Here is a 26,490-nt window from a genome sequence, read left to right on the forward strand (position 1 = left end):
CTCTCTTCCTAGCAGCTCCCCCTCGCTCTTCCCAGGGACCTTGTCACTCTCCTTTAGCGAGTGGCAGCTCCTTGGCGTCCCTCCCATGGCTCCAAGTTGCTGCTGCACCGGGCCTGCCGCTGGGCTCCCCTATCTCTGCCTGCCCCCTCCTCCTGCTCCCCTCGCCCTGCCCCCTTGGAGCAATTCCCCACCGAGCCTCCCTTCCCAGGCAGTCGAGGTCCCTCCCTACCTCTGCCCCACGCTCTGGGAGGCTCCTTGTTCCGCGGCCACAAAGCCCCTTTGATCCTCTGCTCGGCTCCGAGCCATGTGACCCGGTGGGCGGGCCGCGGCTCTCGGCGCGTCCAGCGCAGCCCGACGTTCCGCTGCTGGGGTGAGTCCTGCTCCTTTGTTCTTCCCAGCCTTGCACCACTGGCTCGGGGGCTCTCAGGTGGCGCGGCCGTGATGCGGGCCCCGATGGCCCTGGTGGCGGGGCCGGGAGCCACGCTGTCCCTGGGCCCCAACCCGAGGCCGGCAGGACCGAGCGGGGTCCCCAGGAGAGGGGTGGCGGGGAGCTCGGTCTCCACGCGGGGACCAGATTTTCAGCCTCAAAATAGAAGAATAGGGCTTTGTGTGGTCACAGCTATCTCTTTGTAAATATTTGGCCAACTAAGCTGAGTGGCTGAGTCTCCTCCTGCCGGGAGCTTCTTGGAACATGTTTCCTTTTCGCAAGGGGTTTCCCTGGCTTCCAGGAGGGCCAGGAAGAAATTCGAATTGGCCACCACTTTCTCTAAAATCACTCCGCTCAAGTTATCACCCCTTTGGGCTCCTGAAGACCGGCTGGCTGGAGGCTGGAGATAGTCTCAACCCTCGAAATGCAGTAACCCAAGCTCCCCGCAGCGCCGGCACTGGGATCCAGGGAACTGCTGCTACAGCCCAGCTCTGGATTCCTGGATGTGTTGGAGATGTGCAGGGTGTTCCTGGGAGGAGCGGGGAGGGAGGCTGCTGCTGGCGGGCTGGTCTGCGTGTGCTTTGCTTCTCTACAATGGCATGTGGGGTGTCGCCATGCAGAATCATGTCAGTGAGCAGGGGCTGAGGGAACTCCCTAACGGACCTGCTTTCAGAGGGGTTTTTCATGCTGTGAGAACCCCAGAGACTAAAGTCATGCAGCCAACAGAGGGTGGTCCCTGGCATCAAAGCAGGGAGGGGGCCAGGAGCTTTGCAGGCAATGCCATCTGCTCCTGAAACGCCTTCCCAGTGACTCTGGGGACTGACTCAGCCTCCAGCCTGCTGCACTTCATCCCTGGCCCCTCTCTCTTTGCTTTTTGACATGAAATCTGCTGTGTTTTGGTCAGAGGTTTGGGGAACAGCTCTCTGCTCATCTGAGATAAGTTTGTAATTCCCGGAGAAAAATGTGCCACCCGGAAGGAGGCTGAGCAGTAGTTTTCTGACAGGTCTGTTCTGGGCTTTGGGGACAGCACCTGCTGAATCAGGACCGAGTTGGAATTTGGTTTGGATCCCATATGAGAAAACCTGTTAGAAGAGGAGGAAGCAGAAAAAGGCCCCATTCCCTAATAATGATGTGGGTTTTCCTCCTCCATTCATTGCCACCTTGCCTTGAAACTAACGGGGCCTCGTGTGTTTCCGTGAATGTCATTCTCTTTGGCCAACTCCCCTGGCAGCCCCAGGAGCTCCTTTGCAGGAAAAGTAAGAAGGTGTTTGCTGAGCATCTAGCATACGAGTCCTCGTTGGAAAGGTGGGATTCTTGCTTTTCCTTCTTGGGTCTCTTTTAGGCTGAGATGTGGCCAAGGAAGGCCTGTGGTATGGCTCGCCTTTTTTAACACCTGTCTCTGGAGACCTGAGTTGCCGTGGACCCCCGGCTTGCTCCTCCTGTCCTCTGGTCATTTCTGTGTCGGGGTGTCTGAGAAACTATTGCATCGGCCGCTTTGTGTATGTTCCCACCAGCCCCCGCCCCTGTAGGCTGTCATTGTGATGGGGCCGATTCATCTGCGGTGGGGAGGACCCACTGTGCGCACATGGGGGGTGGCGTGGGGCATTCTGGGATGAGAAGATGCAACTTCTGCCCTGAGAGCCCTGTTTTAATGGAAGGCGGGGGCATAGTTGCAGGTGGAAGCCATGGAATGCTGGTCAGACCAGCATTCCATGTCAAAAATGGCCTTGTCAGCCAGGCGCAGTGGCTCATGCCTGTAATCCCAACATTTCAGGAGGCCAAGGCAGGCAGATCACCTGAGGTCAAGAGTTCGAGACCAGCCTGTACAACATAGTGAAACCGTGTGTCTTCTGAAAATACTGGCTAATCCGGGCATGGTGGCACGTGCCTGTAATCACAGCTACTCAGGAGGCTGAGGCAGGAGAATCACTTGAACCTGGGAGGTGGAGATTGCAGTGAGCTGAGATTGTGCTACTGCACTCCAGCCTGGGCAACAAGAGTGAAACTCCATCTCAAAAAAAAAAAAAAAAAAGGCCTTATCTGGGCCTGGGATCTGTCCTCTGAACACTGGGTCCACTGTGCTCCACAAGGTTCTGGGCTTTCACCCCGGAAGCCTTAGACCCACTTGGCTAACCAGAGTCTCTGGGTTGACCACTCCCCAGCCCTGGCCAGCCTCCTGGGCCACCATATTCTCACAACTTCCTGTTGTGCCACAGCTGGTCCGAGCTGCTGTTATCAGACAATGCGAGGCACTTCCACAGGAGGGGACCACCCTGTCCTTAGGAGCCCCTTCTCCCTGTCCCCAGGCCTGGTGCAGTGTGCGGCTTCCCTTCTGGTGTCAAAGGTCTCAAGGTCCCTTTAAGAAGCCTGTCACCACCGCCAGCAGCTTCCGTTATCTGGTTCCTCTGTACATGTAAGCCTTTCCCATACACCCCGGATGTTTAGGGCTTCCGCCCTCTCTCCCTGGCCGAGGGTGTGGGAAGAGGGCTTTATTTCAATGCTTGAGAGTAGGGTCAATGGCCGGGGTGAGCTGTGGGGGCTCCTCCCCGCCGGCCCCTCTCTGCAGCCCTCACCTGGACATAGGGCATTGAAACCACCTGGGCTTTGGGAAGACCCTGGAGGCTCCCAGCTTCCCACGGCCACTCTTTGGGGAAGAGGCTTCCTGAGGGACTTGGAAGGGACTGTGGCCCTTGGCTGGGACTCTAGTCCCAGAGTTCTGCCTTCCAGCGCCGAGCTTTGATTTGTTTGTTGAGTGCCAGCCCGGTTCCCGGACAGGTAGGGACCTGTTCCCGAGCTCAGCAGAGCCTTGGGAAGCTTTCCCAGGGGGTTCCCGAGGGTGGCGGCCATGCCCGGTCTGCTGTACGTGTGATTTTGTTTGATGAGGAATTGGCTGGGAAGGCGCAGGTCTAATTACAGGCCCATGAGGGTCCCTCTCGCCCCCACCCAGGAAGCGGCGGAGATCCTGGCACACTCAGCACCCAGGCCTGTGCCTGCCCAGCTGGCGGCGGAATCATGGGAGCCTTGCTCCGGGGCCTGTGGAGCAGCAGTGGGAACCTTCCCCACCTCAGCCCCTCCCAGGGCTGGCTGTTCAAACTCGCCGCAGCTCAGCCTCTTCCTCCTCTCTTTCATCAACCCTGGGAATCGCCCACTGCCCACTGGGCTCGGAGGGGGTGCAGGAAGAGAGAGCTTAACACCCAGAGGCCCAGGCCTTCTGCAGGTGCCTGAGCTGCCGTGGCCTGATCTGGGTTCCCTGCTCGAACCATCACAGTAGAGTTAATGATCTGCCTGCACGAGTTGCTTCATCCCAGCTGACTCCGGGGCTGGTTTTGGCTGGTTTCGTGGGGAGGGGCTGGGCCTTGGTTTTGAGGGAGTTGGGGGAGTCAGTGCAAAGGGCCTGAAAAGTGGCAGAGGTGATGGCCCATCTGCCCTCCCCCTGGCCAGCCAGGCTAAATGCGATTTACTTTCTTTCTTTCTTTCTTTTCTTCCCTTCTCCCTGTAAATAACACTAAATGCGATTTGTCAATGCATTCATTTGGGTTCAGTAGTTGGATCATGGGCAGAATCACTCCAGATCTGTCACTAGCCTGAAGCTAGGGGTGGGGGACACCCTCCGTGAGATCCCAGCTCCTGAGTGCCCAAGGCTGCTCTTGGAACCCCAGCTCTGGGTCCGTGTCAGGGGACTGATGTTGATGGAGTTGCTGACATTGACCCCCGGCCTCTGCATGGCCTTCGGGAAGGAGGCCCTTCGCTGTCTGTCCCATCGAGCCTGGCGGGCAGCACTCCCTTCTCAGGCCTGTGCCCCTGGCAGGGCCTGCCACCCCCACCCTGCTCTGTGGGTGCCAGGCTCTAAGCATCAGGTGACTCGGTCATCTGAACGGTCACTGAACAGTCGTCCTTGCTGGTGTCCCCAGTGGAATGTGCATGGACGTCCTCCCTCCCCCAGATCCTTGTCTCTTATCTCTCAGCCTTTGTTGCAGGGGCCACCACAGGACCAGGAGATACGCGGACGTGGGTGGCATGTCCACTGGGCAGATTCGGCCCTGAACCTGCACGCCGCCTCCAAGGGGGTCCCCAGTGGGTGGGGTTGATGGTGCCATCTCTCTCTCTCTCTCACTAGAACTGACATGAGGATTGTGTCTTATCGATCCACGTCCTGAGTTCCCAGACGTCATAGGTGCTTGCTCAACAAGTGTTTGAATGAATGGTCAGCATTGTGTGACTGCAGATTTTCAACTTTTATCCAAATATTTTGTGGTTTCTGTGAGGCTAGCCCGAGAGTCTCACAAGAATCTCCATTCTCCCTGCGCTCTCCGCACAAGGTCTCCTTGGAGGATTTTTCAGAAAAAGGGCCAAAGAGCAGCATTTCCTCAGGGATTTGAACACGCTCTCCCCCTGCCCTGGGGGAAGAAGATTCCCAGCCCCACTTCCCATGTGCCACGTGACTAGGAGGGTCTTGGGGCAGGATGGTGTCTTTTGTGCCTTGTGTGCTGGGGCCTGAGGAAGCGCTGCCCATGGTGGGTGTCATCTGCCGGCCCTGAAGACTAATGATGGGCTGGACAGTGGCCCCATTGAGTGGGAGGGAGAATTGCTGCTGTCTGTAGCTGGGGGGCCGGGCGGGTGGGAGCCGAGGCTGGGCAGAACAGTGCAGACCTGGCACGGAGAGGCCTGGAGGAGGAGCAGGGGTTCTCCGCCACCCAGGGCGCAGGGGCGCCGCTTGAGGAGCAGGAGTGTGCATCCTCCTGCGGATTCTCCGCCTCTTGGCTTCGTTACCTGCACCAGGCTTTGTGGTGAAAGGGCACAGAGTGGAGGAAGGTGCCACGGCCAGGGCAGGCCACACGCTCTGCTAATGGACTACTGTTACTCGTTGCTTCTGTGGTTTTGCTGTCAGGATCCTCCAGCACCAGGTCCCCACCGCCAGGGATAGGCCCCAGAGGCAGTACTGACTCCCCGAAGCCAGGGACAGACCCCATAAACAATACTGGGTCCCTGCAGCCAGGGATGGGCCCCCACGGCCAGTACCAGATCTCAGGGACCAGCACTGGGTACCCACAGCCTGGGATGGGCCCCATGGCCAGTACTAGGTCTCAGGGACCAGTGCTGGGTTCCCATAGCCAAGGACAGGTCCCCATGGCCGATACCAGATCTCAGTGACCAGCACCAGGTCCCCACCACCAGGGATGGGCCTCACAGGCAGTACCAGGTCCCCACCACCAGGGATGGGCACCCATGACCAGTACCAGGTCTCAGTGACCAGCGCTGGGCCCCTGGATGACTGAAGGCGGGCACGGCTGACTAACGCTGCAGGAGCCAGCCTGGCCATCCTGAGGCACTAAACCATCACTGAGGTCTCAGGGGACTCAGACTCCTCGGCTTGTCCTCTTGAATTCTGGAATCAGACACACCTGGGTTCAGCCTTTCCCCCAGGGCTGTGTGCCTTGGATGGTTGCCTCACCTCCCTGAAGCTCAGTGATATGGGGACCGCTGCACAGGGCCTGGCACAGATGGTACTTGGTGGCACAGGGTCACCTGCTCACATCCATACAGCCTCGGCCCTCGCCCTGGCTGTGTACCAAGAGTCCCATGCCCAGACCTCTGCTGAGTCTCCGAGCTCCTGGTCATGCCGCAGGCCTCCTGTGAGAAGCAGCACTGCATGGACCATGCCTCGGGACCTCACCCTGAGCTGGGAACCTTGCTCCAGTCCCCCAGTCTCCCTTAGAGGTGCCCCACGCCCCATCACTCTCCCTGCTCGAGGGGTCAGATAGGGGAAGCCAGTGCGGGAGGCCCAGAGGTGCCGAAGCGGACGTTAAGTGAATTCTGTGTTTGTGCACTGGGCCTTGGCAGACACTGCTGACTCAGCCTCTTCCCCAGGAAGGAGAGTGGGGTCCCAATCCAAGTTGTGGCCTCAAACCCTGTGACCAAGAGTGGGGAAAAGGCAAGACCCCTCCTCCCAGTCTTCTGGAACAGCCAATAGTGGTGGAAACATGGGGTTCACACTGAATTTCCTTGTAACCTGTTGAAGAGAATGTAGCCCACATTTTCAGGGGTGGAGGTCTGGCTGATTTGGCAGTGTGCCCATCCCCCCGGCCATGGTTTACTCTGAACCGGGCACCCTGGGCCCTCCCTCAGTGACGCAGTGAAGTCACTGTGACGTGTGTAGTTGGTGAGAAAGTGCCTCCTGTAGTGTTTTACTCTTCTTAGAGGGTGAATAAGGTTTGTTTATTATAAATAATTATTTACAGAATACATGAGGTTTAAGCTGACTGCAGGCCACGTCTCGTCCTCCAGACGGCCTTCCTCCACGGCATAAACCCACACACCACCCTAGCTAGAGCTGGTACCCCCACAGGCTCCCTGGACTCACCCTGAAGGGGGGCTGGATTTTCTGCCTGTCCCGATGAGAGGGCTACAGGACAGTCCCCAGTGACCCCTTCTGAGGGTTGTAACCTCTTCCCCTGGTATTTTCCTGCTCTCCAGGAATGTTTCAAGCTTCCAGCAGAAGCCTACCCACCAGAGTCGCTTTCTACCCTGCTCACCATCCCTCTTCCCTCACTCATTCAGCAGACCCCCATGCACAGCCCAGTGCAGGAGTTGGGGTGGGAAGGGGTCCCAGGTGGGCTGGAGCAAGGTTCCCAGCCAGGGCGGGGTCCTGAGGTGTGGTCCACAGCCGGGACTGTGATTCGGGGGGCCCTTGCCTTGTTCCAGCCCCGGCACCACCGCTATCCTCGTGCTCAATGGACTCACTGGCTCCAGGCTCTAAAACCTCAGTGAGGTCTGTAGACAGGGAAGAGCCCCACTCGTGGGTAGAGAGACTGCCAGGTCCATTTGCCTGTTATGAACCATGTGGCCTCGGACCTGCCATTCCTCCTCTCTGAGCCATAGTCTTTTGTCTGAAAAATGGATAATGATGGTTACCACATCAGGGGCCATCATGAAGACAAATGGAGATGAAACGGAAGGGGCTCAGCACGGAACCTGGACACAGAAGTGCTAAGTGTGTGTTACCAGCTGCGGTGGCTGCCAAGGCCCAACCACATGGCAGCCACTGGCTGAGTGGCGGGCAGGAAGTGGGGGGCAGGGGCATGCAAGACGGGCCTTCCTGAAGCTTCTGATCCAGTGAGATAAGTATACACCCAGCTCTTTTTTTTTTTTTTTTTTTTTTTTTTTTTTGAGACGGAGTCTTGCTCTGTGCCCCAGGCTGGAGTGCAGTGGCGCGATCTCGGCTCACTGCAAGCTCCGCCTCCTCGGGTTCACGCCATTCTCCCGCCTCAGCCTCCCGAGTAGCTGGGACTACAGGCGCCCGCCACCTCGCCCAGCTAATTTTCTTGTATTTTTAGTAGAGACGGGGTTTCACCGTGTTAGCCAGGATGGTCTCGATCTCCTGACCTTGAGATCCGCCCGTCTCGGCCTCCCAAAGTGCTGGGATTACAGGCGTGAGCCACCGCGCCCGGCCACACCCAGCTCTAAGATGGAATGTCCCAGGAAAGTGGAGACTGCAAAGGCTTTGTGGCCCAGGAATGTGAGATGCACCTCTGGGCACTAGAATTTCACCAGAGCTCGGGGAGGAGGTCAGCTCAGATATAGGGACAACGGGAGAGATGGGAGTGAGAAAACGGCTTGGTGTCCGGAGGTGGAGCCTGGAGAGGTGGGCATGGGGACAGAAGAGGGCCTTGGGGGCCATGGGCCCGTGTGTCCAGGAGGTGGAGGCAGTGAATGGGGCCAGGATCGGCCCCACACATGGTACCACCAGCCCTGCCAAGCCTGCACCTGCTCCTCGGGCCACCTGAGTGCCGCTCCCACCTGGCACCCCTTGGTCTGAGTCCTGCTTCCTGCCCTCGTGGGAAGAGTGAGGCTACTCACACAAAGTCCCTCAGCTGTCTCTTCCTGTCCTGGCTGCCTCCTGGCCTTGCCCAGGGTTAGCCGTTGACCTGAACTGCCCGGTCCCTCCTCCCCGGACTCCTGGGGCCTTGCCCTGGCACCAACAGCCACCTCCATCTTGATCATTCACTCATGCATTCACCCAGCAGTGCTTTTTGGGCATCCACTCAGTAATATCAAGGCGCTGAGACGCGGCTGTGGTTAAGACCCCAGGCCCTGTCTGTGAGGACCTCACAGTTGCCATTTCCCCAGAGCACAGCCCCAGCCAGGCACACTGTGGGGTCCAAAAAGAGAAACTGACACATCGCGTTCGTCCATTTCGAGTTGCTGTGAAGGAATAGCCGAGGCTGGGGGGTTATTTGGCTCACGGTTCTGCAGGCTGTACAAGTGGCGCCAGCATCTGCTCGGCTTCTGGGGAGGCCCCAGGAAGCTTTCCCTCATGGTAGAAGGTGAAGGGGGAGCTGGCCCGTCACATGGCGAGAGAGGGAACTCCCAGACTTTTTTTTTATTTTGAGGTGGAGTCTCGCTCTGTCACTCAGGCTGGAGTGCAGTGGCACAATCCTCGGCTCACTGCAACCTCAGCCTCCTGAGTAGCTGGGATAACAGGCACACACCACCACGCCCAGCTAATTTTTTTGTGTTTTTACTAGAGATGGGGTTTCGCCATGTTGGTCGGGCTGGACCCAAACTCCTGACCTTGTGATCCACCCACCTCGGCCTCCCAAAGTGCTGGGATTACAGGCGTGATCCATCGCACCCAGCCCTCCCAGACTCTTTATAGCAATCAGATCTCCCACACCTGATGACCATGGGGAGGGCACCAAACCTTCCATGAGGGATCCGCCCCCATGACCCAAGCCCCGCCCCCACAGGCCTTACCTCCAACATCAGGGATCACATTTCAGCATGAGATTTGGAGGGGACAGTGTCCAAACCATATCACGCATGACCTGTCTGTGCATGCCTCAGTTTCTACATCTACAGAAGCAGTAGAAGCTCCTTCTCTGTTCCTTGTTGAGAGGGCAGTGGGGGAGAAATGACTCAGGGATGGGAGGCTGGTCCCCTGAGGGGCCCTGGTGTTTGTGGAGTGGGAGTGAGGGAAGGCCCCTGCTTCATGTGTGCCGTGCTGGGCGGCTCCTCACAGCTCACCGTGGGGCTCCCCGAGGACTGCTGGGGAAAAAAGAGCTAATTAACTTGGAGACCCGACTGCTGAAGTTATCATTAAACTTGAGCAACCCAGGGGCCCCTCTCCCTCTGGGGCGCATGTCACCTAGCACAGTGAGGCTTAATTGAATTTTTTCTTGTCCATCAAAGCTCCTGGCTGGTGTGGTTGGGGTTTGGGATATGGGGAGGGAGAGGGCTTGGGCCTCTTCCAGATTTGGAGTGGGTCCCCCAGAGATGGCCCAGGAAACCGCGGGGGCCACCCCCAGCAGAGATGGCCCAGGAAACCGCGGGGGCCACCCCCAGCAGCTGGGGGCTCCTGCGGTCATTTCCTCTTGGTCGTGTTGAGCAGCCCTAGCCCCTGGAGCCCTCTGCTGGGGATGCGAGGGCCTGCTGGGCCAGGGTCCTCACTGCCGCCGCTATGCACAGCTGCGTCTTGCATCTGGGGAGTGGGGTGCTGAGTGGGGTGTCTTAGGAGGCAGGTTTTCCCTTCTTGTCCCTTCTACTCAGAGACCTTGGGGACGAGTTGAGTGAGACCTTTCCGGTTTCTGACTGGCTGTGTTTCTGTTGCCATCCCCCACTCCTTTTAAGTGGAGGTTTATGACTTCCTTCTTTATTTAAAAGGGTCATTTAGTGACTTAGCAGATTCCAGTCTGTGTCACCCAGGGCCCTTTTAAAAATCCATGGGGAGGCTGGGTGCGGTGGCTCACACCTGTAATCCCAGCACTTTGGGAGGCCGAGGCGGGCGGGTCACCTGAAGTCAGGAGTTCGAGACCAGCCTGGCCAACATGGAGAAACCCTACCTCTAGTAAAAATACAAAAAATTAGCCAGGTATGGTTTCACATGACTGTAATACCAGTTACTCGGGAGGCTGAGGCAGGAGAATCGCTCGAATCCAGGAGGCGGAGGTTGCAGTGAGCCGAGATCACGCCACTGCACTCCAGCCTGGGCGACAGAGTGAGACTCTGTCTCAAAAAAATAAAAATAAATAAATACTAAAAATAAAAATCCATGAGGAGACCTCTGTGTCCATTGGCTGGTGTGAGGAGAGGGTGAGGAGGTGCAGAGAGGGTACCAGGCTGAGGACCGCCCCGACCCTTGGACTACAGAATTGAAGGAGGGGGCACATGAAAGATGTTCCCAGACTCGGGCTGGAGGCTGGGGACATCCGAGGACAAGGACGATGCTGTCCCCACTCTTGCTTGCAGAGGAGTGCACAGGGCTCGCTGGCCTCGTGTTGCTGTTTAAGTGATAGCTTTATGGAGATAGAATTCGCATACTGTGACCTTGACCTTTTTAAAGCCTACAGTTCAATGGTTTTGCTGTATTCACAAAGTGGTTGTATTAGGGTCATCCAGAGAAACAGAACCAATAGAAGGTGTGTACGTGTGCACAGATAGAGATTTATTCTTGTGAAGAGTTGACTCATCTCATTTCGGAAGTTGGCAAGTGCCAAGATTCGCAGAGTAAATCAGCAGGCTGGAGACTTGGGAGAGCCCGTGATGTGGCTCTGGTGTCCACCTGAAGGCCCAAGACCCAGGAGAGCCAATGGTGTCGTTCTGGTCCTGAGACCCAGGAAGAGCCCGTGTGTCAGTTTGAGTCTGAAGCAGGAAAAAACTGATGTTCCAGGTTGAAGGCAGTTAAGCAGGAAGAATTCTCTCTCACTCAGGCCTTGTGTCCTATTCGGACCTTCAGGTCTTTGTCACAAAATGACAAAGGCCCGATCAGAACAAAATCTGAGAAAAACAAAACCCTTTCCTTCTATCGGTTTTGGATTCATTGGCTAGGACCCTGGAAATTAGACTGCCAGAGAGATTAACAGGAAACAAGCGTAACAATTCAAGTAAGTTTTACTTGACACAGAGCCTTCATAAGGAAATGAAGACGCAGAGAAACCGTTAGCCTGAGCGGTTTTTGTTTTGTTTTGAGACAAAGTCTCACTCTGTAGCCCGTCCAGGCTGGAGTGCAGTGGCCCGATCACAGCTCACTGCAGCCTTGACTTCCTGGGCTCAAGCTAGGACCCAGCTGCCGGCCACAGGAGCTGTTCTGAACCCACTCTTAAGTCCCAGCTCAGACTCCCAAGTAGCAGGGACTACAGGCATGCGCCACCCCGCCTGGCTAATTTTTTATTTTTTGTAGAGACAGGGTCCCACTATGTTGCCCAGGCTGGTCTCAAACTCCTGGGCTCAAGCAATCCTCCTGCCTTGGCCTCCCAAAGTGCTGGGATTACAGGTGTGAGCCACCGTGCCCGGCCTAGGCCTGAGCAGTTTTTATTTGTTTTGCTTGTTTGTTTTATTTGTTTTTTTGCTTGTTTTGAGCAGTTTTTCTTTTTGTTTGTTTATTTTGCTTTTCTGTTGCCCAGGCTGGAGTGTAGTGGCATGATCTCTGCTCACTGCCACCTCTGTCTCCTGGGTTCAAGCCATTCTCACGCCTCAGCCTCCTGAGTAGCTGCGACCACCACACCCGGCTAATTTTTGTATTTTTAGTAGGGATGGGGTTTTACCATGTTGGCCAGGCTATTCTTCAACTCCTGACCTCAAGTGATCCGGCCACCTCGGCCTTCCAAAGTGCTGGGATGACAGGCGTGAGCCGCTGTGCCCGGCCTAGGCCTGAACGCTTTTATGCTGGGTTTGATGAAGAGTGGAAAGTCGTGGGAACCTGTGACAGAGCAACAAAAGATGAGCTGACCAGTGAGCCAGGCGGGGGGAGGTCTCGGCAAGGCCTGTGTACCAGTGCCCCTCTCAGATCCTCCATCTCTGGAGATGAGGCTGTTCGTTTCCCCTGGGTGTAGGGAGGGCACCTCTTACATGAGGGGCTTATGATCTACTTCGGAGAAGGGGCAGCCAGCGAGTCCTTCTTGGACCTGCCATTTCTTCAATTCCTTCAGCTGAAAATATTCACTGTGCCAAGGCACTGTATCTTGGAGTGTGCCTTCCAAACCCTTCACGGGTGAGGCTCACCCCCATCAGAGCACGCAATCTGCTTTCCCCGGGCTCCTGATTGCACCCTTTTCCCGTTTGCCCCGAGAACACTCACCAGCAGTGCTTGTGGCTGCAGCATTCACCCCGAGATAACTTTGCTGGGAAGTAGCTTGCTTTTATTATTATTTTCACATCACTCTAGTATATTGACTTCGGAAACAGAAGACATCATTCTGTTTATAGCATATTCCATTTTTAGTAGTGGTATTTCCATTAAAAAAAAATGGTAATTCTCAGCCGGGTGTGGTGGCTCATGCCTGTAATCCTAGCACTTGGGAAGGCTGAGGCAGGCCGATCACCTGAGGCCAGGAGTTGGACACCAGCCTGGCCAACATGGTGAAATCCCGTCTCTACTAAAAATACAAAAATTAGCCGTGCGTGGTGGCAGGTGCCTGTAATCCCAGCTATTTGGGAGGCTGACGCAGGAGAATTGCTTCAACCCGGGAGGCAGAGGTTGCAGTGAGCCAAGATCGCGCCATTGCATTCCAGCCTGGACGACAGAGCAAGATTCAATCAAAAAAAAAAAAAAATAGTAATTCTCGATCGCTGAAAATGTCAAATCCTAGAGATCACGGCATTCCTACGAGTGATATTAACATTGTTCTTCATCAGTTGTTGGCTGAAGATTCGTTTGATGAATCCGATTTTTCCAGAATAGATGACTCAGATGATCCTGTTGTTTTGCTTAGAAATAACTGCGGGAACAATTAAAAATTTTTTTCTTTTTAATTTTTTTGTTTTTTGAGATGGATTATCTCTCTGTTGCCCAGGCTGGAGGGCAGTGGCACAATCTCGGCTTACTGCAGCCTCTACCTCCCGGGTTCAAGTGATTCTCATCTCAGCCTCCCGAGTTTAGCTGGGATTACAAGGTGCCTGCCACCACACCTGCCTAATTTTTTGTATTTTTAGTAGAGACGGTGTTTCACCAGGTTAACAAGGCTGGTCTCAAACTCCTGACCTCAAGTGATCCGCCCATGTCGGCTTCCCAAAGTGCAGGGATTACAGGCATGAGCTACCGCACCTGTCCGGTTTTTATATTTAGTTTTCACATAGAACATCAGTCAGATTTGCTTCAGCCTCAAAGAGCATGTTTATGTAAAATTAAGTGAGTGCTAGGAGTGAGCTGAACTTTTTTTTTTTTCCCTAAAAGGTAAAGAGTTAAATATTAAACTCATCCAAAAATACCCTCGCAGACACACTCAGAATAATGTTTGACCAAATACCTAGGTGCCCCATAGCCCAGTCCAATTAACACAGAAAATTAACCATCACAGTTACACAGCCATCGCCATTAATCCCAGCACGTTTCATCATCCCCAAAAGAGACCCTGTCGCAATTAGCCATTCCCCGTTCCCAACTCCGGGCTCTCCGCCCCTAGCCACCGCTCATCTGCTTTCGTCTCTATGAATTTACCTGTTCTAGATAGTTTGTATAAATGGAATCCTACAATATGTGGCCTTGGCGACTGGCTCCTTTCACTTGGTAGAATGTTTTCAAGGCTCATCCACATTGTAGCAGGTGCTGGTGCTTCATTCTTTTTCATGGCTGAATAATATTCCATCGTGGATAGGCCACACTGCGTATCTCTTCATCTGCTGATGGACATTTGGGTTGTTTCTGCTTGGCTGTTGTGAAGAGTTCTGCAGTGAGTGCCGGTCTACAGGTGTTTGTGTGAACACGTTTTTCATTTCTCTTGGGTAATTACAGGGTCATGTGGTTTAGCCAACCAGCCTTTAAGCCATGTGTCTGCTGAGGGACCCAGGCCCGGTGGGGGTGCATTGCAGTGCTTGGCCAGCCAGGTGCCGCGCGTCCGTGTCACAGCCATTTCTCTGTACTGTGCTCTGAGGTTGCTCTCACAGGCGTCGGGCACTGTGAGCCCCAGGAGGCCAAGGCCCCCTTTGTTTCATCTTGAGTCCATGCCTCGCTCCATGAACTAGGATGAGTGGACATTGAATCAGCACAGGGACGGGTGTGGCTGGGGATGCACAATGGCCCCGGGGGCCTGCAGCTGGGTCCTGGCTGCTGACTTCCAGTTTCCTTTGCCTGTTGGAACCCAGAACAAGTCAGAAAGGGGAAATGCAAGGTTCGTGTGTCTTTTCTGTGGTATATTGGCAGGCCTGGGTGGGTGAGCTGCTTGCAGCTAGTTGCAGCGTGAGAGAGGAAGTGGGAGGGGAGGGAGAGGGTGAGTTTGGTGTAACTCACCCCTGGTAGGGGGCTGGGCTGAGGCTGGGGGAAGTGACTTATTTTTCTGAGAGGATTCTTCCCTGGGACCAACTTCAAATCCGGGTTGACAGGACCTTCCTGGGGGAGGCTGGAAGTGCTGGGGGCCCCAGGTGAGGGTGGCCACAGGTCTCCCAGGGCCACTGTCTTGGGGAAGCAATGTGTTACCGTGTTTCTGGACTGTCACACACACACACACACACACACACACACACACACACACACACACACACACACGAGTAAACTGTAACACAAATGTGTACCCGTTAAAGTGCCTACTTTAAACCACCACATGACCTGTAAAACGAAGGCCCTGGGCCTGGCCCGCATCTGGGTACCCACTCCCCAGCCAGCCGGTGGGCAGTTTGTGCTGCAGTCTGTTACCATCCCTCAGGGACACAGCCGAGGAGCCCAGTTGGCCTGGAAAGCCCAGTGGCTGCAACCTCTGGAAAACGGTCAGGCTCCGGCCAGGCCCCTTCCCCCTCCCAGCCTTGGGAGAAATTACCATATGAATGTAGCTTCTTCCCGGAGTTCGGGCTGGAAGGGGCCTGGGAGGGGACAGGCTTCCACCCTAGGAGCTTCCAGGTTCCGGCTGCCGCCCGTGTTGGCTGCGTGAGCGTGAGCGAGCCAGGGGTCGCTACTAGGTGGAAGGAGGAAGCCGGCATTTCTTCCTGGAGATCACCGTTGGAGTCCCACAGTAGGTCAACCCCAGGCCTTGGGTCCTCGGGAGGAGGAGAAAGAAGAAAAGCAGGAAGTATGGAGGGTGGGCCGGGACCAGAAGGGACACAGGATTGGGGCAGTGTGGGAGACCCTGGGGGCTCCGTCATTTAACCAGCTAACATCACAGTGTTCATAAGAACACACTATTACTGCGGTTTTATTACTTTGCTCTGATTTCAAAAGGCACAACTGATTACTTTAGGGAACGGAGAATCTAAAGAAGGCCTCACAGGAGAGGGTCAGTTGCGATCAGGTAAATGTGAGCCCTTTATAAACCGTAGAATGCGGAGCACCGGTCAGCCCTGGGGTCAGTGTTCCTTTGATGCTCAGCTTGGCCTCTGTACCTTTTAGTGCTTGATTGAGCTCTGTGGGGGTCAGGGCTGGGTCTGGTACATTCGGGACTTCTACCAAGCCCCTGGCAGTGTCTCAGTTACTAAATCCAGTTTGCCAGTTACTAAATCCGCTTAGCCGGTTCCCGAATCACTCTTCCGTTGGGGCCGGCCATGTCACGTCAGGCTTTTCATGCAGGACTGCAGATGGATAGACGCTGGGACCAAGTCATCCTTGGGCCACAAGATGTCTGAGCCTCTGCTGGTGTCTGGGAAGATGCTAGCCCTCCGTGGCATGTGTGCCACGCAGTGCTTGGTGACCAGCGGCCTCTAAGGGACCCCCCTGCCTCAGTGTGGGGACTGGCCTGGCCAAGGTCTCCGTGTCTGGTTGGAGCCAGGCATAGGCTCAGGTGTTCGGCTGGAGGCCCCCTGCCCACGGGCTCTGCTTGTCCTGTGTCCCTGGTCCTTACTGTGTCTTCTGTGTTCCTAGAGAGCCCCCAGGGGTCCTGAGCCCAGCACTGGGGTTGGGGAATGGGCGGGGAAGTGGGTGGGGATTAGAGTCCCTGGCTGGAGAACAGCCAGGCCCCAAGTCCCCGCCCCACTCCCCTCCCCACCGGGCGCCTCATCCCACACTGACCATTTCCTGAACAAAATTTCCTGAACCGGCCTCCCACCCTGGCTGTCCCAGGAAGCTCATCCATCCTTCCGCCTTAATGCTTTGTGGCTCCAGAAGGACGATGGAAGCCGGAAATCACGAGCCTCTCATTCACAGGTGGCCACACACCAAAGCCGCGGGAACGCCGTGGGAAGGGACTCTGGCCAGCACGGCCGGCACAGAGGGAGTTGTTACCAGGGTAGACGAGTGGTGTTACCGGGGTAGACGGGAGCCGTGGCTGCCCCCATGCTGGTCTGGGAGAGAGGAGGGGCCGGACGAAAGGGCAGCAGGCTGGCCATTCATTCATTCATTTATTCACTCATTCACAGCATCTTACTGGGTGCTTCGGACGTGTAATGTTTTGTGGGCAGTGAATGCGACAGACCCCAGACAGCAATCTGAGGGCCACGTGTGTAAGAACTGAGGGACCCAGTGTAGATGAGCTATCCTGGGAAGACAAGAGGGAGTTCTAGGAACAGCTTGGAGAAAGGATGGCCCCAGCAGGGAGGACCTCTGTGGGTAGCCTCGTTAGAAGAGCTGAAAGGCAGCCAGGGAGGCTGTGCGTGGATGGAAGCTGAAGAGTAGGTTAGGGGAGTGTGTTTTGTTAACAAAGACTTCAAGCATTTACTGACCAGGCACAACACTATGTGCTTCATAAATAAATATCTCATTTGATGCCCAGCATTCTTATGAGACAGATGTTATTATCCCATTTCACATGTAATAACATTGAGGTGTAGAGTGTTTAAGTTACTTGCTCAGGGTCACACCGCACGTCGGTGGTAGGACAGGATTCTGGAGCCACAGGAATATGGTTTATCCCAGGTGCAATGGAAACCAGTCACGGCTTCATGGAGGGAAATGATCAGATTAATAAATTTTCCACAGGCCTCCTGCCGCTTTGAGGAGGAGGGATTGGGGTAGGGACAGTTAATGGTGGTAGCTTAGATTGCAGGTGTCTGTGAGATGTGTTGGGTTAACATTGATGGAAGTTTGGGATGGATGAGTGGATTTGGAGTAATGGAAATGGAGGGCCCAGGCCCGGCCCCTAGAGATCTAGCTGCAATAGCTGTTGGCTGGAGAGGCCGTTCACTTTGATGGAGGATGGGGTGGGAGGCAGGTGGGATGGGAGCTCCAGAGTTCAGCCTGGGGCACGGTCGTTTGGTTCAAGGTGTCTTCAGATGTCGGGGCTTGACAGTGGCAGTGGCTGCAGATAGCCAGGACCCAGCAGAGGGCCTGGCACAGTGGGGCCCAGGGACACGTCTTTGAGTCAGGCTGGCAGTCAAGTGTGAATCTGGACAAAGAAGGTGGCATTGTTGGCACTGAATGTCCAGGGGCTGGGTGAAGTCAGCTAGACTCCGCGGGTGAGGGTGGAGGAGGAGCCAGCAGAGGCTGAAAGAATCGCCAGAGACTGGAGGAAGGTCAGCAGAACCATGCACAGAAGCCTGGAGAAGATTTGGGGAAAAGAAGGGCTGGGTGGTCGTCATTCCCTGCAGCTCGGAGGCAAGGGTGACCCCTGTGTGTTTCATTCTTCAGAGGACTGGTGGCTCCGTCTGGTCAGAACCCCAAGTCCAGAGGTGCATCTGAGCTTCATGCCACAGTGCAGGCAGCAGGGGCCACAGTGCAGGCCCGCGGGATCACAGTACGCCTGCTGCTTCCTGGTGTCTCATACCCTGAGCTCAGGGTTGCTTGGATGCCCTGTGCAGCATCGCCCAAGGCAGTGTTCCAGAGAGGATGAAAGTGACTGTCTCGAGGTGTGACCAGGTAGTGGTCTACGCACACTGCTTTTTCCTGGGGAGAGTCTGGGATGAAAGGGTATGTGTGTGTTTCTGAGACTCCTTGGATAGGCAACATCCACCTATCCACCCATCTTTCCACCTACCTGTCTTTCCACCCACCCACCCATCCAACCACCCACTCATCCACTCACCCACCCATCCACTCATCCACCCATCTGTCGATCCACCCATCCACTCATCCACCTATCCACTCATTCACTCTTCCACCTATCCACTCATTCACCCATCTATCCATCCACTCATCCATCCATCCATCCATCCATCCATCCATCCATCCATCCACTCATCCACCTATCCACCCATCCACTCATCCACTCATCTACTCATCCACCCATCCACTCATTCACCCATCCATCCACTCATCCACCCACCCATCCACTCATCATCCATTCACTCACCTACCCATCCACCCATCCACTCATCTATCCATCCACTCACCCACCCATCCACTCACCCATCCATCTACCCATCCACTCATCCATCCATCCACTCACCCACCCATCCATTCACCCATCCATCTACTCATCCACCCATCCACTCGTCTACTCATCCACTCATCCACCAATTCACTCATCCACCCATCTACTCATCCATCCATCCATCCACTCATCCACTCATCCATCCATCTACTCATCCACCCAACCATCCAGTCATTCATCCATTTGCTCATTCATCCACCCACCCATCCATTCACCTGCCTGTTCATCCACCTACCCATCCATTCATCCATCTGTCCATCCACCCACCCACCCACTCACCCATTCATACACCCATACACCCGTCCATTCATCCAACCATCCATCCCCATCCTTACTTCAGAAAGCATTTGAAGTTGCTGGGGTGTGCACTTGGAAAATGCGTCATAAGCTTTCATAAGGCCTCTCTTCGGCTTCCTCACTTCTTTGGTCTTTCTTTCGGACATGCAGGATTCTGAGCAGCTCTTCTGGGAGGTGGGTGCAGTCCAGGTAGGCTGCCTGCAAAGCTAGGACCGAGGGAGCCACATCCAAGGCCTTGTGGGTTCCCAAGGCAATGGCACTGTGGGCCCACTGCTTCCAGACCTCCTCAACTCCCAGGCTCCTGAGCAGGAGGACTCCTGGGGCAGGGCCTGGAGATGGGGAGAGAAAACAACTCCAATCTCCCAACTCTCGTCAGCCCAGGTGGGTGCTACATGGATTGGGGGCACCTGGAGCAGCTGGCCCCTTCACCGCTTTCCCGCACCTTCCCAGCCCCTCTGGCTATAATCAGACAGTTGTGTGCATCTTTCTCCCTCCTGAAGGAGTCATTTAGTCAGGCTCCTACTCATGGCCCAGGAATGTGCCCCTCCTGCGTGTCCCCCACCCCCAAGCAGGCCCTGGGGCAGCCTCTGCAGCATCCTCAGGGCCTGATCTGCACAGCAGAAGGGAATTAGGGGAAAGCTTTTTTTTTCTACCCAGTTCCTGGCAGGGAGCCACCCTGTTGCACCCCAGAGACCCTTGTCTACGTTTTGTTATTTCAGATGATTTCATAAGTTGGGGGAGGTGGAACCCCAGACCCCCCAGCCCCTGTTGTTGCCTCACTGCCAAGCTCTGCTGTGTATCTGCTGACAGGCCTGCTGATAGCAGAAGGGGCTGGAGAGAGGGAGGCTCTGGGCCCTGCCCTCCCCCACCCCTGCTTAGGGGACATCCCTGATAAGAGGAAATTCCAGCCTGTGACAGATGGCCAGTGTCCACCCACCCACGGGGAAACTTTTCTTTCTCTTTTTAAGTTTGCAGATTTGCCAAGAACTAATGGAATCTCTGTGGTTGGCTGGCCACTGTGGACATGGCCAGAGGGCTGGCACAGGCTGGATCTTGGGGTTGCTTTGGGGTAGGGGCCGCTCCTGCTAGAAGGTTCCCTGGGGTGGGGGAGGCATCAGGGCCATTCCCTGATCCTCCCTCTGCAGTGGATCCACGTCAGGGGCGGGGGCAAGGCAAGAGGGCAGCAGAAAACAGAATATAAAATAGCACCCCCCACACACCGCACTAGAAGTCAGAGGATTCATCTTTGGCCTGCCCTCCCTGCAGCCTGAGTTCTGAGAGTGGCTCTTTAGGAAGTGAATGGCGATGGTTTGCAGGTCAGAGCTTGCTCTGGCCCAAGATTGATGTCTCAATAGGCCATGGAGCCTGGGTGAAAAAACTCAGGCTAGGGAGGTGGCGGGTTGCAAATCAAAGAACAGAGGAGGGCCTCTTCCAGAAAGGGGCGGGTGGTGTGGGGAGCCCTTGGACCTTGTCCAAATTTGACTTTACCGACTGGGGCCAATTGAAACCGTGCTGGCAGAAAGGCAGAGCTGCTTGAGATTCCTTCCTCCACAATAGAGGAGAGGTTTGCTTGAAAAGGTTTGGCGAGGGAAAAGCTGGAGGAACCTTGGCCGGCATTAAAAGTGGGGACCCCTGCCCCCCCTGCCTTGGGGGCACCTGGGGCCCCTGAATGAATGAAAGAGGAGGCTGGATAGAGACAGACTCACACCACCTGTCCTTTCCAGGTCCTGCAAAGGAGCACACAGGGTTCTTGTTGGCTCTTCCACCTTGTCGCTCCCCAAGAAGGAGAGAGCACTGACAGGGGAACCGTAAAGCTGTGGCTTTGTTTAAGCCCCATCGTGGAAACCGGAAAGAGCTCCAGCTCGGAGAAAAATGCAGCTCTTTGCCTTTGCAAATCCGTGTCTTTCTCTGGGAGGCCAGAGCCATTGTGCTCAATTTCTAAGCAGGATTTCAGAGTTTCTCAGGAGGGGAAGGCAGAGTCTCAGATTTCCGGCATCCCAGGTCCTAAGCAGACTTTGAGGAGACGCTTCTTGCCCCATACAAAGTGTGAAGTGTAATTGGATTTGGAGTTAGTTAACAAATTAGATGAGCTGTGTGCATTTTGAAAATTCAGTCCTTGATCCCCCACCCACACACTTTTGCACAATTTGGTCATTTATATTCAGTGTTTCCATCTTTAGAAGAGAACAGGAAGTCCCCAGTGACATTTATGGAGTGTTTGTAGTAGCTTGGGTAGGTTAATAGGAACACAATGCAGTGAAAAGCGGAGTTGAGATGGGAAAATATCCTGTTTTCACCCCAGGGATGACATTCCTCAACGTCTGTGTCCACCCCCTCTGGAGTCCACTGTCCGTGAACAGCAACTTGTTCTCACTTGGGGGCTCTTCCTGCCGGAGCTCAGGGATGGAGGCCAGCTGGCCTCAGTCTTCTCCTCTTACCTCTTTGTTTCTCAGACTAATCTTCTACCTTGAATAATTTTTTTAACCTGCCCTCCCTCTTCTCTAGCTGTAGAACTCAGAACTTTGTGTGTGTGGTCGAAAGTTTAGAGAGTGCTGAAGGTAATGCTGAGATAACCCTATTAAATTCTGTAAGTTCTCATCACACCAAGTTCTTTTTTTTATTCTCATTTTATTTCATTTTATAGGGATGGGGTCTCACTACATTGCCCAGGCTGGTCTTGAACTCCTGGGCTCAAATGATCCTCCCGCCTCAGCCTCCCAGAGTGCCAAGTTATTGTTTTTAATTGGGATCCACTGGCCTAGGGATTCTTTGATGGACCCTCCAAAATGCGTGCATGTCTGTCTGTCTGTCTTCAATGTATACTTTTCTAGGGAGAGTCTTTACTTTTCACCAGATTCTAAAAGAGGTTTGTGGCACACACATGTCCTGTACTATTGTACAGGACAATTCAGATAGTGAATTCCTTACATGTTAAAGACTGCTTCAGATCTGCCCGGAAGTCTTTGCTAATAAACATTTAAATAAACGAACTTGAAATTCCCATGTGCCACCGCTGTTTTCATTCTGACTGTTCTCAAGCCTATAGTGTCATCTGTTTGTTACTGTGAAGTAGACACTCAATAAATGCTTGTCAAATGAATCAGTGTTGTGGTCTTGGTCCACTGGAACCCCGGGATCATCGTCTACCATTATTGTCTATAGTTTCTTTACCATCTTGTTCCAGAGCAGTTCTTTCTCTGAGGTCTGCCCACCTCTGCACGTGTGTCCAGTTTCCAGCCCTGTTGCCTTATCATTCTCTTTCCTTTACCTGCATTTCCTGAACTATTAATAGTTAACAATAGCTTCTCCCTCAACCCACTCACTCATACCTGAAGTGAAAAGTCATCGTTGAGGCCTCTGTGGATTTTGTCAGCCCAACCTGGGGCGGCCTTCTGGAGGTGGAGTTTTCAGATGAGGGATGGACATTTTGGTGTCTGCTGGGTAGATCCACCTGGGAGCTTTGGCAGGGGCCCCGGGGCAGCTCCGTCTCTTCATTTTGGCTGTGGGACCCCTGGTGCACTAGGGTTCCTCAAGTAAGCATCTGTGTCCTGGGAGAGCCATAGGCCTGAGAGGGCCCCTGGAATCTGGGACCCCCAGCCCGGCCCAGTAGCTGGTACGATCACCTTTCTTGCAAGGAAGTTATGGAAACTAAAACGCTCATGGGCTTTGATAGGCCTGGAGTGGCTCTAAGCCCTAGGAAGAGCCCTGGCAACTTTCCCCGACTGGCGGGTGGAATCTTCTCCTGGCAGTTCAGGGCTCTGCCTCCAACTCCCTGGGGGAGAGCAACTGAGGGAGGAGCTGGAGGCCAAGGCCTAGTGCTGAGCTGCCCACACCACAGTTGGCACCTTCTGGGTCCTGGCTGCAGGAACCCCATACTTCTCCAGCCTTTCCATGGTGCCCAAAGACCTGGCCTCGGGAGGGGGTCGGCAGCCCGGGGCTCACCTACCTGGCTTCAAATCCTGGCTCTACCGCTTACTCGCTTTGCGACCCTCATGATTGACAAAAGTCCTCTTGGCCTGTTTCCTTATCTGTGAAATGGGACGGTATCAGTGACTACTTTATAGGAATGTGTGATGATCCATGAGTTATAATAATTCCTGAGCAGCGTTTAGAGTAACACCTGGGACTGGGTGCCGTGGCTTATGTCTATAATCCCAGCACTTTGGGAGACCAAGGTGGGAGGATCGCTTGAGGCCAGGAGTTCGAAACCAGCCTGACCAACATTAGTGAGACCCACTCTCTAAAAAAAAATTAGAGTAACGCCTGGCACAGAGAGCCCCAGTAAACCTCGACAGCTCTGATGAGCTTTGCTTCTTCATTTGTTCATATTCATTCACCAGACTTTTTGCCGGGGCTTTGCCGTGAGCCCTACGGTGCTCTGAAGAAAGCCGGGCCGGAGTGAGCGTGATTGATGGATGAGGTGTCTGGCTTCACAAACCCTACGTGGGGGGGTCATGGTGAGAGGAAACCGCACACATCATTATTCAGTTACCGTCGTGGGGAGACTGCCTGGACGCAGAGGGCAGGCTCTGTGTGGGAGCAGGGAAGGTAAGCCCTGGTTGCGAGGCAGGGCTTCCCCAGGATTCAGCAGGGATCTGAAGGACTTTGCAGGCACCCAGGGAGGTAGGAGAGGAAGAGGGAGCAGCCCTGGCTGGACCCTGTCCCCCTAGCATTGCCTGCATCAGGGACTCACTCACCTTTAAGAAGCCCCTTTGTGGGGGACAGGGAGCATCTGTTAATTGATAGGACCTGAAGTCCTCCAGGAGCTCAAGGGTTCTGGGAAGGCCTGCAGGTGGCGGTAGGGCTGCCGCAGGAGTGGTGGCCCCAGGGTCTGGATTCCGGGGAGCCTGTAGAGGGAGGGCAGCTTGAGGCTGCTCCTGTGTGTGTTGTTATGAGGCAAAGTAAGGAGAGTGCTGGGCCCACGCTGGGCCGGGGTGGATGGAGGCAAGGAAGTGTTCCCCAGGGCAAGGGCACCAGCTGCAGTTGCCGGCAGCTTTCTCCTGGACACGGGCCTGGAAGGCTGACAGGGTGTGGTGAGTGCCACTGGCTCCACTGCTGTGGCCTGGTCAGTGGCTTCACAGGCCTCCGTGGGCAGGAGGAGGATGACTTTGCATTCAGCTTGGCCACCATTGGCAGTGACTGACGAGGTGTGTGGGGATGTGGCCATTTCAGTCCATGCTCTGAGAGCCAGGCGTGGGTTGGATTTGGGGAAGATGGGAATGGCATTGACTTGACTTCAGAGCTTTGTCCTGGGGTGTAGGCCCGGCTGTGACATGGGTACCAGGTGGCTGTCCCCTGAAGCTGGGAACAGCATTGGGCCGTGGCTCAGGGTCCCTTGCCCCAGCGACACCATCTCTGCATTTGGCCAGCAAGGCTGATGGGACGTGTGTGGACATTTCTGGGTCGTAGACCAGGCAGCATGACACACAGGGAGGGGTGGGCAGAGAAGGGCGGCCCCTGGGTCTTGGTTTCCAAGTCGGGCTTTGCAAGCCTGCTGTGTCAAGCCTCTCCCTCGGCACCGGGCCAGGTGGGCCAAGGTCAGCCCTGGGGCTGTGATGAATGTGAGTGCCTCTAAATTGTGCCACATCCAATAGCTGCCTCCTCTCTGGGCAGTGTCTCCCAGCCAGATATCCTACAGCCCCCATCCCAGCCACAGACAGTGATCCGATTCCCTCATCCTTGGCAGGCCCCTGCGCTTGTCACCAAGCGCAGACATTGGCAGAGGGTGCTGGCTCAAGGCTGAGTGGATTACAGCCCTTTCATCCCTGCCTTAGACCCACCCGCAGCTCTGGAGAAAAGATGGCCCAGTGGATGCCGGCGGGGAGGAGGGAGCTGGTCCCCAAGATGGGCAGATGTAGGGGCAGTCCCCATCACAGGACCAGTGACCCACTGCCACCAGTGCCAGTGAATGGCAGAGGGGCCCTGGCTCAAGGCCTGGGTTCACAATGGGAACCTGCAGAGAAACCGTCAAGGTCTCCTGCCACCTCACACCTCCGGCTGGCTGCCACCCCAGAAACGTCCTTGCTGCAAGAAGATGGGGGGCTTGTCTGATGGGGGGCTTGTCTGGGGCACAGTCTGGCAACACCAACTTGAGGAACTCAGGCCTAAGTGTTGGCATCTGGGCCTCAACTGTCCTCTGAGCTGTAAAGCTGGCTCCTGGGCACTTGTGGAAAACATTGGACTCTTTTCTTTATTTTATTTTACTTTACGTTCTGGGATACATGTGCAGAACGCGCAGGTTTGTTACATAGGAATACATGTGCCATGGCGGTTTGTTGCACCCACTGGACTCTTCAGTCCATCTCCACTAGAAATGACTGCCTTCTTTCCCTCCTTCCCTCCCTCCCTCCTCCCCTCCCTTTTTTCCTTCCTTCCCTCCTTCCTTTCCCCTCCCTCCCTCCCTTCTTTCCTTTCCTCTCCCTTCCTCATGGGGATATAATTTCCATATTACACCATCCGCTGATTCAGAAAGCACAGTTGAGTGGCATTTTTTCACAGCCTTCTATAAGCATCACCTCTAATTCCAGAATGTTTTCCTCACCCCAAAAGGAAACGCCATCCTCGTTACACAGTCACTCCCCTTCCCCCAGCCCCTGGAAGTCACCAGTCTGCTCTTTGTCCCTATAGATGTACTTACTCTGAACGTTTCATATAAATAGAACCATAAAAGATGTGACCTTTTGTGCTTGGTTTCTTGCAGTTGGAATGTTTTCAGAGTTCATCTCTGTTGGAGCATGCTCGTGCCTTTTTATGGCTGAGTCATAGTCCACTGTGCGGACTCACCACGGTGGGTTCCTCCATGCATCTGTTGGCGGATGTGTTAGTTATTTCTGTAGCGGGTGTGTTGTGCTACCCAGGGGCTGCACTAGGAGCTGGGATATCACTGAGCAAGCCACAGCCTTGGGCACCCGGGAGCTCGCAGAGCAGGAGCTGGGAGGGAGGTCAGGAGGTGCTGCCCTGTTTCCCAGGGTGGAGAGACTTGGAAAAGGTCATTTGAAACCAGAACCAGAACCAGAGCCCCAGGCCCCTGACTCTCAGCCGTGGAGCCAGGAGGGAAGCTCTGCATTTTGCTTTGACTGTGGGGTGACCTGTCAGTTACTGTCCAAATCAGAACCTTTCTGAGAGTCAACGTGGGTAGTGGTGATAATTAGTCTGGATACCCGAAAGAATGGAAAGCAGGGACCCAGATAGATCCTTGCACACCTGTGTTGGTAGCAGGGCGAGGCCTGGAAGTGCAGTGGGGATCCCAACGGGGCAGCTGCCGTCGTGCTGGAGCCCACGGTCTATGGAGGGGACACAGGTGTTAACCACATATCACAAGCAGGAATGTGAAATTTCAGGGTAGTCAAATTCAGTGAAGGCCTTGTGCTGGCCTGGCCACTTATAGTGGCATTTCAGGAAAAAAATCACTCTGTGGACCTCAGTTTCTCATTAGTAAAGAGTAGGTTGGACTGGAATTCTGTACCATCCAGTATAGTTGCCGTTTATGAAATGTGGCTATTTAAATTTAAATAAAAATAAATAAAAATTCCCTTCCTCAGTTGG

General features: G+C 54.7%; 1 protein-coding gene and 1 long non-coding RNA gene across 20 annotated transcripts in view; one reads left to right on the forward strand and one right to left on the reverse strand.

The window, feature by feature from the left end:
• Positions 1–26,490, forward strand: part of SEPTIN9 (septin 9) — a 215,261-nt gene that overhangs the window by 166,554 nt on the left and 22,217 nt on the right. For 2 of the 19 annotated variants that reach the window (XM_065532057.2, XM_065532058.2), the window contains exon 1: positions 317–3,202. The exons of 14 other annotated variants lie outside the window; for them this stretch is intronic. The gene's annotated coding sequence lies outside the window, so the exon portion shown is untranslated. Of the gene's footprint in view, positions 1–316; positions 3,203–15,193; positions 15,421–26,490 lie in introns of those variants that run through there. 3 more of the 19 variants (XM_065532060.2, XM_065532067.2, XM_065532059.2) reach the window with 3 other exon arrangements.
• LOC135967779 (uncharacterized) lies at positions 11,938–15,307 on the reverse strand. The gene is made up of 3 exons (XR_010582037.2): positions 15,172–15,307; positions 13,860–14,489; positions 11,938–13,140 (listed from the first exon to the last, which is right to left on the reverse strand). It is a non-coding gene; the product is annotated as an uncharacterized lncRNA (long non-coding RNA).

This window comes from Macaca fascicularis, chromosome 16, assembly GCF_037993035.2.
Source record: "Macaca fascicularis isolate 582-1 chromosome 16, T2T-MFA8v1.1".
NCBI lineage: Eukaryota > Metazoa > Chordata > Mammalia > Primates > Cercopithecidae > Macaca > Macaca fascicularis.